Source organism: Hyposmocoma kahamanoa, unplaced genomic scaffold (assembly GCF_003589595.1).
Source record: "Hyposmocoma kahamanoa isolate Upper Pololo Valley unplaced genomic scaffold, ASM358959v1 182, whole genome shotgun sequence".
NCBI lineage: Eukaryota > Metazoa > Arthropoda > Insecta > Lepidoptera > Cosmopterigidae > Hyposmocoma > Hyposmocoma kahamanoa.
The window spans coordinates 5,658,870-5,668,722 of record NW_020653713.1 but is presented as its reverse complement, the minus strand read 5'-3'; positions in this window follow the sequence as shown (position 1 = coordinate 5,668,722).

The following is a 9,853-nucleotide window of genomic DNA, read 5'->3' as shown; positions in this document are numbered from 1 at the left end:
AAAAAAAAAATAAAAAACACATAATAAAAATTAAATTATTTTATTTTACTTGCTTTAATTATTAATACAAAGATCGAACACTCAGAAAAAACAAAGTTTCTTCAAATAAATTCCTTTGATCCGGTCGGATTCGAACCGACGTCTTCTTGCATACCGTGCCAGACGCTATACCAACTAAGCCACGGAACGAACCAACGGACCTCACGAATTTTTCTATGTGCTTGCGTCGTGTCTTTGTACTTGGTCTTTCAACGACTTTTTAGTCGTAGCGCCATCTATGAGAAATCTATTGCAGATTTATCACCTAGTTAGTACCTTTACGGCTACCAGTCCTGGCGAGACTTGCTTTACTTTGGTGGCGCAGTGACCCAAAGTGGATTTTGGCCACCGACACCAAATTCTGCCACGCCTGCCTTTTCTGAGCCTGCTCCTTCCAGCCACTAACACCAAGGTCTTGAGATTTTTCTGGACTTCATCGCTCCAGCGGTACCTGTGACGTCCGACCGGTCGGCATCGTTTCGATTGTCCTAAATAAGCCCTCTTCGCGGCAAGATCATCTCACATTCTCTCCACGTATCCGAGCCAGTGGAGTCTCGCAGCTTTAGTTTCTCCCACAATATTAGGCCCGGACATTAAAAAAAACATTTAATTTACTTGCAGACACTAGGTAAAGAAATACTTTGTGTGGCGCCAGCTGTGGTAACGAAAGGGTCACTAACTCAGCATTTGCTGATAAATGCAATGCGTTCCGCACCGATTTGCAGTTAAGACCCAGAATAAGTAGTCATATGTAAACCCCATGGCAATGAACCATAACGAGTGATTATAATGAAGACCTTAGAAAAAGCTTTAGGCTAAATTTTCATTGCCGCGTAACAGAATTTAAGCGAATTTTATAATGAAATAGTACATAATGAACTTTTGACAATTATTTAACGTATAAACTAAACACGATACAAGGTGACGCGTGTTCCGAAGAATTCTCTGGCAATCTCGGGAATTCTCACAGCTACCGTCTCGTATCTAGCTTGCACGTTGCATAATTGACATAGAGTAGGTATGCTATGTACAATTTTAATATAAAATTCGTTTCAATTCCGTTTCGCAATAATTTAAATTGAGCCTTATTCTTTATAATATTATTTCACATATTTAAATTGACAGTTTGACGATTCTCGGAATACATATTTCGACTGTCTGAACTTTATTTGTACTCCAATGTATATTATGCGTAAAAATGAATGTATGAATTATATGTGTCACGCCTGCAAAGTTTCTAAAGTATGAAATACCACTGTTGGGTCGGGGTCTCATCTCAGGGGAGAGTTAAGGTTATATAATCATTATTATTCACCCGTTTACGATATAACCTTCGTGGGTTGTTGTGCCAATGTTGGCAAAGGCTTCTGAAGTATTAGATCGGTCTCCACAAGCCATAATCCATCCCACTCCAATGCGGGTTGGTGACTCCACTCGTTTTCTGACTCCCGTCAATCTGGACAGAAGTTGGCAAGTCCATGTGCCTATAATTTTACTTTTTAATTTTAAATAAAGTAGGTAAAGTTGCTGTATTTACCTGGACGAACTCTTTCACAAGCTCTACTGCTACGCAAAATATTAAATATTGTAAAGATCTGGAAGACACTGTCACTGCGCCTGTCATCTTGTTTATAATATTTATAAATAGAACTTGCCATAACCGTCATCTGGTATTCATATGTTTTTAATATAAACATAGTTTTTGCTTCCACAATCTTATTAAAAAAGATTTTGCAAAACTTGAACAAAGTCGATTGGGACACCAAGTCGTTGAAAATTCAATATTATTCCAACTTCGTTTTCTTACGGAATTCGAAAACCACTCGCAGACATTCAGTTTGAGGATTTGTATCCACTTATCGTGCATTATCAGACGCAGGAAGTTGATGTAATTGTTCTTTTTCACCTGTCGTTCTTGTCTGATATTCTCAATGTGCGTATTGACGGGCGCCTAACGTAACGCCTTTAAAATCAGGGTACTAAAGATATAGAAATGTGGACCGAAAACATCGAGTATTATAGACGAAATGTCATTTGTTTGAAAGCCATTCTGCCATATCATTACTGTGACAACTGCGCTCCAATTGGCTAGCCCGAATCCGAAACAATTGACGGGTGTCGTCAATTGTTTTACTTCAAATCGACCAGTTAACTTGAGCTTTGCTTTAATGGACGAAAATTGCAAAATTACATATTTAATATTTAATTACCGATGAAATTAGATTTTTTGATTTTTTTGATTAGTTTTGCTGTTTTTCCCCACACCACCGAATGGAACAGCACGCCATTGTTAGAGATATTTTCTGTATTATAACAAATACAGAATATTTTTGGAAAATACGGAGACGTGTAAGGTCAGTTGTTGGCACGATCTATATTTCAGTGCAAACGAGAGTTGGTATTCATAAGTGATGTATCATTGATGAGTTACCAGAAATGTATGGTCCTTATTTCGTTTCTATTTCTGGTTATTTATTCGATGACAGAAACGTAAGGAAATTTATTATTATAAAGTGATCGTCTTTTTTTTTGAGGCGAATAAGTCGTGCGCCTGGTGGTTAGCGACGTGCCCGATTACAGTTGCACGGCAGTCGCAAAGACCTGAGGGGGCGTTACCACTGCACCCGTCACCCTAATGCTCCGATCACACAGACGCGGCCGCGGAAGCGATTCAAATTCAATTCAAAATTGTAATGTACGAGTTTATATGAACCCTGTCACATTGAAACGCGCGACCGGTTGTCAGCCATAGCAAAAGGCTGCAAATTCGAAACGGTGCGCGGTGCGTTCGCGCTCATAGCGCGTATTGTCAACTTACCTATTTCTGCCGCCAAGCAGTAATGTCAGCATTAATATGTTTCGGTTTTTAAGGGTAAGGGTGTTGGTTAAATTACAGGCACATGAGACGTGTCATGAACGTGTCAATATAACATAAGAACATAAGTTTTTTTGTGAAATAGAATAAAAACATTTAAATTTTTTGCTACTAGGCAGTGAACACTAGTCCGAGAATGACCGTCACCCCAAAACCTTTTCGTGTAGAGCCTTGAGTACTTTGACTCAAGTCGTTGCAATAGAAACCTGTTTCTAACTATCTGGATAGATAGAAAATAATCTTGGAGCCTTCGCAAAGTGGTGACGAGAGGCAACCCTTACAAATTGGACGAATTGACACGGACACGTCGCAATCAGTTTGGCAAGGGGTCGTTTTGTCACCAACAGTTTAATTATCCCGCAGAGAAGCGATGCGTCGTTTAAGCGATGCTGACCACTGATGGGGATGGTTCGATTTAGAAGAGAAATTGGTTTAGGCTTTACACACAATCCAATACTAGTATTTAGTTTTCCGAAGTGATAGAGGAATTTCCACTACAGAATTACTCACGCTTCTGTGTAAGAAATGAGGGGACAATTTTTTAGAAGTAATAAGTGTGAGACTCACTGAAACTTGAAGAAATTAAGATTGGATTATTTTCGAGAAACGGTTCTGGATGGCTGTTTATTACCATCATCTTCCTATCCGAGGCTTTTTCTTACGGGCTCTATTTCACTTCATAAATGTACTTCTAATGTAATGATTTTAACCGACTTAAATTAAGGAGGAGGTTCTCATTTCGAGTGTAGGCTTTTTTGTATGTATGTCACGCGATAACTCCGTAGTTTGTGAACCGATTTTGACGATACTTTTTTTGTTTTAAAGAGAGTAGAAAATATTCCACATCTAGGTTTCCTTTTAATACTCTTTAGTGAGATAATGAGTCTTGAAGGTACAAACTCGCTTTATAATATAAAATATTGGTCGATAGTTTCCTTTAATTAAGTAAAGATGAGGTCGGTGATGGATCGAGTTTACTCAGAAAATGTCTTTTTATCACAACTTCCCGGTAATAGCACAGCCGACCGGAATCCAAGATTCAGGTTCTAGAGTACTTCATTTATGCGGCGAAAGGCACCTGCACGCTTGAGGATTTAATGGCGGTTACTGACGCGGTCGGCGTGAGTTCTGGTCCAAGATTTCATTGAGATTGAATAATGTACACGCTCATAGCCTCGCGCTAGAGAAACCCTGTGTCGCGGGTGCCATGGACACAGACAACCATAAATTACACTGAAACTCACGAGAGAAATAAATGTAGGCCATACAAATATTTCTCCCGGCCCGGGAACTGAACCTGGGACCTCTACGTGGCACACCATTCGGTCACAGAGTCAGTTAATATATTTCAATTATGATAATATTTGTTATTTTACTAAACTCTAGTCGTAATGTTACTTGAGTCTCAATACAACTAACAAACAACAAAAAATACCAAAAAATGACATAGATAGTTGAATGTTATTCCGACGGCTAGCCACTTTACTAACACGTAACTGAGATGATTTAAAATTAGCAGGCTTGTGGGACCCAGTACAATTGAAGCTATATATCCCAAGAAACAAAGAACAGACGTCTCCCATATAATTCTACTGCCACTTGTACCAAACACGTACGGTACTGTAAGTCCCTCCCCAACATTCAAGACCGTGTCCTGACGCCGTTGTCTACCCTAGTTGAATGCAGTTAGGAAATAAACTTGACTAAGAGGTCTAGTCTAAGTGGACTGTTGTAATTTATGCTTTCTATATAGTGAATGTGTTAGTTGCGTATACCACGTTTGTTAGAGACGTGGAAGATCTTCTTGGGTGCAATCTTAGTTGATATTATTACATACACTAAGAAATAGACCTTCATTTCTCATACGTTTGTTACTCTACATCTTTGTACTTTGGTTTTAACAGTTTCTTCGTGAGAAATCTATGAAATTTTTTACTCAACCAGGTGCCTTTACAGCTACCAGATTTGTAATATTGATTTTATTACCATGGTGCTTTATCACTTACATATGCGTTTATTTATTGTGAAATTACCAGTTTTTAATAATTAATAATACAAAGATCGAACATAAAGAAAAATTCCTTCGATCTGACAGCACTTGAACCTATGTCTGTATACCAATCTAAGGCACATATTTCATGATAACAAACGACTTTTGTTCTACACCTTTTGGTTAACCGAGTGAGAAAATTGGACCTTTCTATACAAAATGAAGGATATGCCCTAAATTGTAATAAAATGTATAAAACATTTCCCTATTTTAGCAGAGCAGCTTGGCTTTGTTCGGCAAATGGCTGCGAAAAGCTCTGTATTCGCTGGTGTTTAATGATTCTAGTCGCAGTAGAGTTCCTTGTGAGACAGTTCGTCCAGGATAGTACTGGTACCTTACCTATTTCTACCGCTAATATTGCGATGCAGTTTTGAAGGATAAGGGTGAAATTACAGGCACCTGGGACTTGTTAACATGTGTTTCAAGATGACAGGCTCCGTGGCAGTATCCCTTGACACTGCGACTGCCATGGACAAGCGTGTCGCCTAACACCTACTTTTTAACAACTCCTTGCAGTTGTACAACATGATACGCAATAAAGATTTTGAATTTCGAACACTAGGCCCACGACTTGTTCGTCTCACCACTTGGTATCGTAAAAAAAATCTGTTTGATATTGGTAGTCTTGGTGTTGTAGCCTGCTACAGATATAGCGTATACCAAGCAACGATACCTCTACTAAGACTATCTAGACCTATCCTGAAATGTCTAGATAGTCTGAGCAGAGGTATCCTCTTCTAAGACTTTCAGATAGCCTATTAGGTTTTCACATGTTCCATGATATAAATCTATTCATCGCATAATATAAATTTTTATTCAAACTGAAACAAAAACTGAAATTTAAACATAAAAAACAAAGATTCTCAACTCAACCTTAAAATTAAATTCCATCTCGAACTCAAACTGTAACTCCAACTCTCAAATTCAAAATATCTTTATAATCTTATATAAACAAATTATATTTTAAACAATAACGAAGGATGTATAATTTCCCAACTCACACCGTACATCTGTCTATTTACAACCCATTGTTCTTTTGATTCCACAGTCCATACAATAACCCCGTGCGAGCATTAAATAACAATACCCCATATGTTTATCCTTATTCATGGATTCCGAAACAGAAACATTTATTATTTATTCCCTGTTATTTGCGGATGGGTAACAAATTGGGTCCGCTTTGTTCCAATGATACGTGTTGGTTAACAATCTCTTTTGTAAATCATTTACTCGTTTTGTGCTAAGGACAAATCTTGCGGAAAAACACGGCATAATAGATGCATTTAGAGATGTGTTTTGTTAAACGGTAGTTTAGTTAATTGCTTGTTCGAGGGTATAGAGTTCGACCAGGGAAGTACTGCCGCCTTACCTTTTTCTGCCGCCAATCAGGGGTAAGATGGCTAGTGAAATTACTGACACATGGAACTTTTTTCGTCGGGAAATCCTTCTAGGATCCGCGGGGGCAGCGGGAGAGGTGGCCTTCGCGGGTGCTCTAGTGGGAGGGATCCGGGATCTACTTTGCACACCGGAACCCCCTCAGCACCTGGGAGGAGCTATGTCCTCCCTCTCCCCTTCTAACGACGTGGCGGGCCACACCGCCCTATCGTCCTCCTAGCGGCTGCCAAATTTACTTACTGACGAACGGAGCCCTCACTCCGATCGCCTGCAGCCTCGACCCTCTCCCGATCACGCTCGGCGACCTCCTTCTGAAGCATCACCGCTTCACGAAAGGAGATCACTGCCTCATGGGACTCTAGACCTGCCAACATAGCCGCTACTAGCGCCTGGTAGAGAGAGATCTCGCCCGATCCGGGCAACCAACCAGCTTCTGCTCGAAGGCTCACGGGGGGCATTACTCCAGCGTATGTTGGACAGAATCCCAGTCTCTCCCACAGTGGTGACACATAGAACTTGGCTCAAGGTGACAGGCGTAGTCGCAGTGTGTCTCAGATTTTAGAGATTTTAAGCTCTGAGTGGCATAGCAACTGCTATAGACTGCTAAAAACGAAAAGAATTTCAGTATTTTAATGTCATCATGTTACGGTTATTACTGTTCCCAAACAGTTATCGTTCATTTAACTAGGGCAGGTAATTTACCTTATTTCTATTATATTCAAGAAACTTTAAACTATTAATAGCTTTGAAGGAATATAGAATAATAATAATAATAATAATAATAACGCACACACTCAACATAGCCCCGCACTAGGGAAACCCTGTGTCGCGGGTGCCATGGACACATACATAGACAAACACAAATTACATCCAAACTCACGAGAGAAATAAATGTAGGCCATACAAATATTTCTCCCGGCCCGGGAATCGAACCTAGGACCTCTGCGTGGCAGTCCGGCATGGTAACCGTTCGGCCACGGAGGCAGTTTGAGAAGAAGAGAGAAGGGTTGAGTTTAGAATTATACTGATTATTCTTACATCACAAAAGCTGTTATCATTAAAAAACATATTGTACATAGAACAATAAATTATTCGGTCAAAGAACCAGAAACACATTTGCACATTAACGAAAATATATCTAAACTAACATTTATAAAGAAAACGAAAGAGGATTCGTTCCGTAGCTCTCGTTGTCTCGGTCTGGCAAACGGGCTGGTTCGAATCCGATCTTAACTGATTCAATCTAAGGAACAAAATTTTTCTTTGTATCATTAGTAACACAAAAGAAGAATTATTTTCATAAATGTGTCGTAAGTAAGCAACGTATTTTGGTATATCTACGAATGTATAATGGGAAGGTTGTCTTATTTTCGGGAGCGAAAGGAGCTTTTTAAAAGTAGATATAAAACTGAAACTTAGCGAGACAACGGGCAGAGTTGGATACCTGTCGTTTAATGATTGGTCTCATTTATGCACCACTTGAATTTTCAACTCCAAACTGTACGGTGCGGGGACGGTTTGAGTGTATAGCTAGATAGTCATAGTTTTGTTCTTAAACATGATAGTGTATCTCCGCCAACAAAGTATCCTGCAGTGCTTTGAACGTTATAGCAGCAGACGTCGTGTTCAATTTCATTTTAATCTGATTATAATTTCACCAAAAACAATTTTCAAAGTACGGACACATTGGATTTGTCAATTTATGTCTCAGGGTGACCGGCGCAGTGGCAGTATTCCTCTGATCTTTGCGATTTAAAGCTATGAATGGTACTGCAACTGCTACTGATGAGCACTGAGTGTGTCGTCTAACACCAGACATATGACTTATTCGTCCATAAGTGTCATATAAAATGTATCGCCATATCGAGTGATTATTGTTTTGACGCAATCAAACTTATACTTTGGCGTTATAGTGGAAACATAACGATGACACCAGTTTCAAAAGTTCCTTTGAGCACTTCCCATCGTACAGACGGTAGAATACATAGAGCCAACGTCATTCCGTAGACTTAGGGGTTCAAAACCGTCCGGGCGGCGTCGTGGTGAATGTTCACTGATCCCACGGCGCCGACTCAACCGGCGAGAGGGAAACCCGGGGGGGTTTTAGTGGGGTAGGCCCTCCAGTCTGGAGGGAGAGTCCCCACATAACCCGTGAGTCTCCCTGGGCTCAGGGAGACTCAGGGGTATCCTTAAGATTTCCCCACCGTCAACATAAAAAAGGTTCAAAACCGTCTTTGAGTTTGGGAACGTCGATGGCATGAACAGCCCATACAGTCCTGTACTCAAATAACATATGTAAACAGACAATCACCTGGGAAGTATAGAACTCAATGGATGTATGGAACGGAACATCAATTTGTGAAAGAAAAAATTACAGGACGGAGCGATCCAGCTTGTTCGATTGAAGTAAATACGATTCAAGATGCCAACATCTCCGCATTCATTGTCTATCCAGATTGTGGAGTTAAACAAGATGAACACAAAAATACTCATATAGTCGTGATTGTGCGTGATCTTGATGAATGAAGACTGCATTTCTTTTTACTTTTTGAAGCATTTAAACGCACGGCGAAAATGGAACATGTTTGTCTAGAAGCCAGTTCACTAACACTGTTATTAATACTTACAATTGTATTGTAGGTACTTTACATCAGGATCAGGAACGAATTCAGCAAAATTCCAAAATACAAAAGAACAGACGTTTCTCTCGAAACAATCCTGGCATTAAACGCAAAACGTTTCTCATTAGAGAACAATAAAAACCTTGCCCGGGCCGAGTGCAGCCAGAAATACGATTTCCAAGCAATGGTACCTAACAATAAACGAAAAGCAGAGTCGCCGAGCGAAATCCCTCGCCTTCACTCAAGTACGAAATGCAATAAAATGTCTCTGAGGTAGAATAGGAATTGTAAGAGAATTTTGTGTAGCATAATAATTAAATTTAAGCCGCAAAAAGTTGTAGGCCACAATTACATTTGAGACATTTAGACAAGCAAATTTAACGTTTTATAACTCGTAACATATAAAAACAAATGAACTCGAAAACTTCCTCCTTTAGGGCTCTTACACATAAACACGATACCGCGTCGTTACGATACGATATCGTTTCACGATGCGACGTCGTATCATGGAAATCTACGATGAGGAACGTAAAAATTCACGACACTATATCGCATTGAATATTGAATAACAAATGAATGCGGCACTGGGGAGCGCATCGTAGAAACCTACGATACGATGTCGTACCGTGAGTCGTGACACGTTGCGGCATCGTGTCGTGAATTTTTACGTTGCTCGTCGTACATTTCCATGATACGACGTCGCATCGTGAAACGATGCCGCGTCGTAGCACGAAGTCGATATCGTATCGTGTTTATGTGTTAGAACCCTTATTAACGTTGAAATGGTTTGTTGAAAAGTCTCTCTTAATCTACGCCATTACTTAAGAAAGGTGAAACAAAAACACTCATAGATACCTTTATTTTAAAATACCA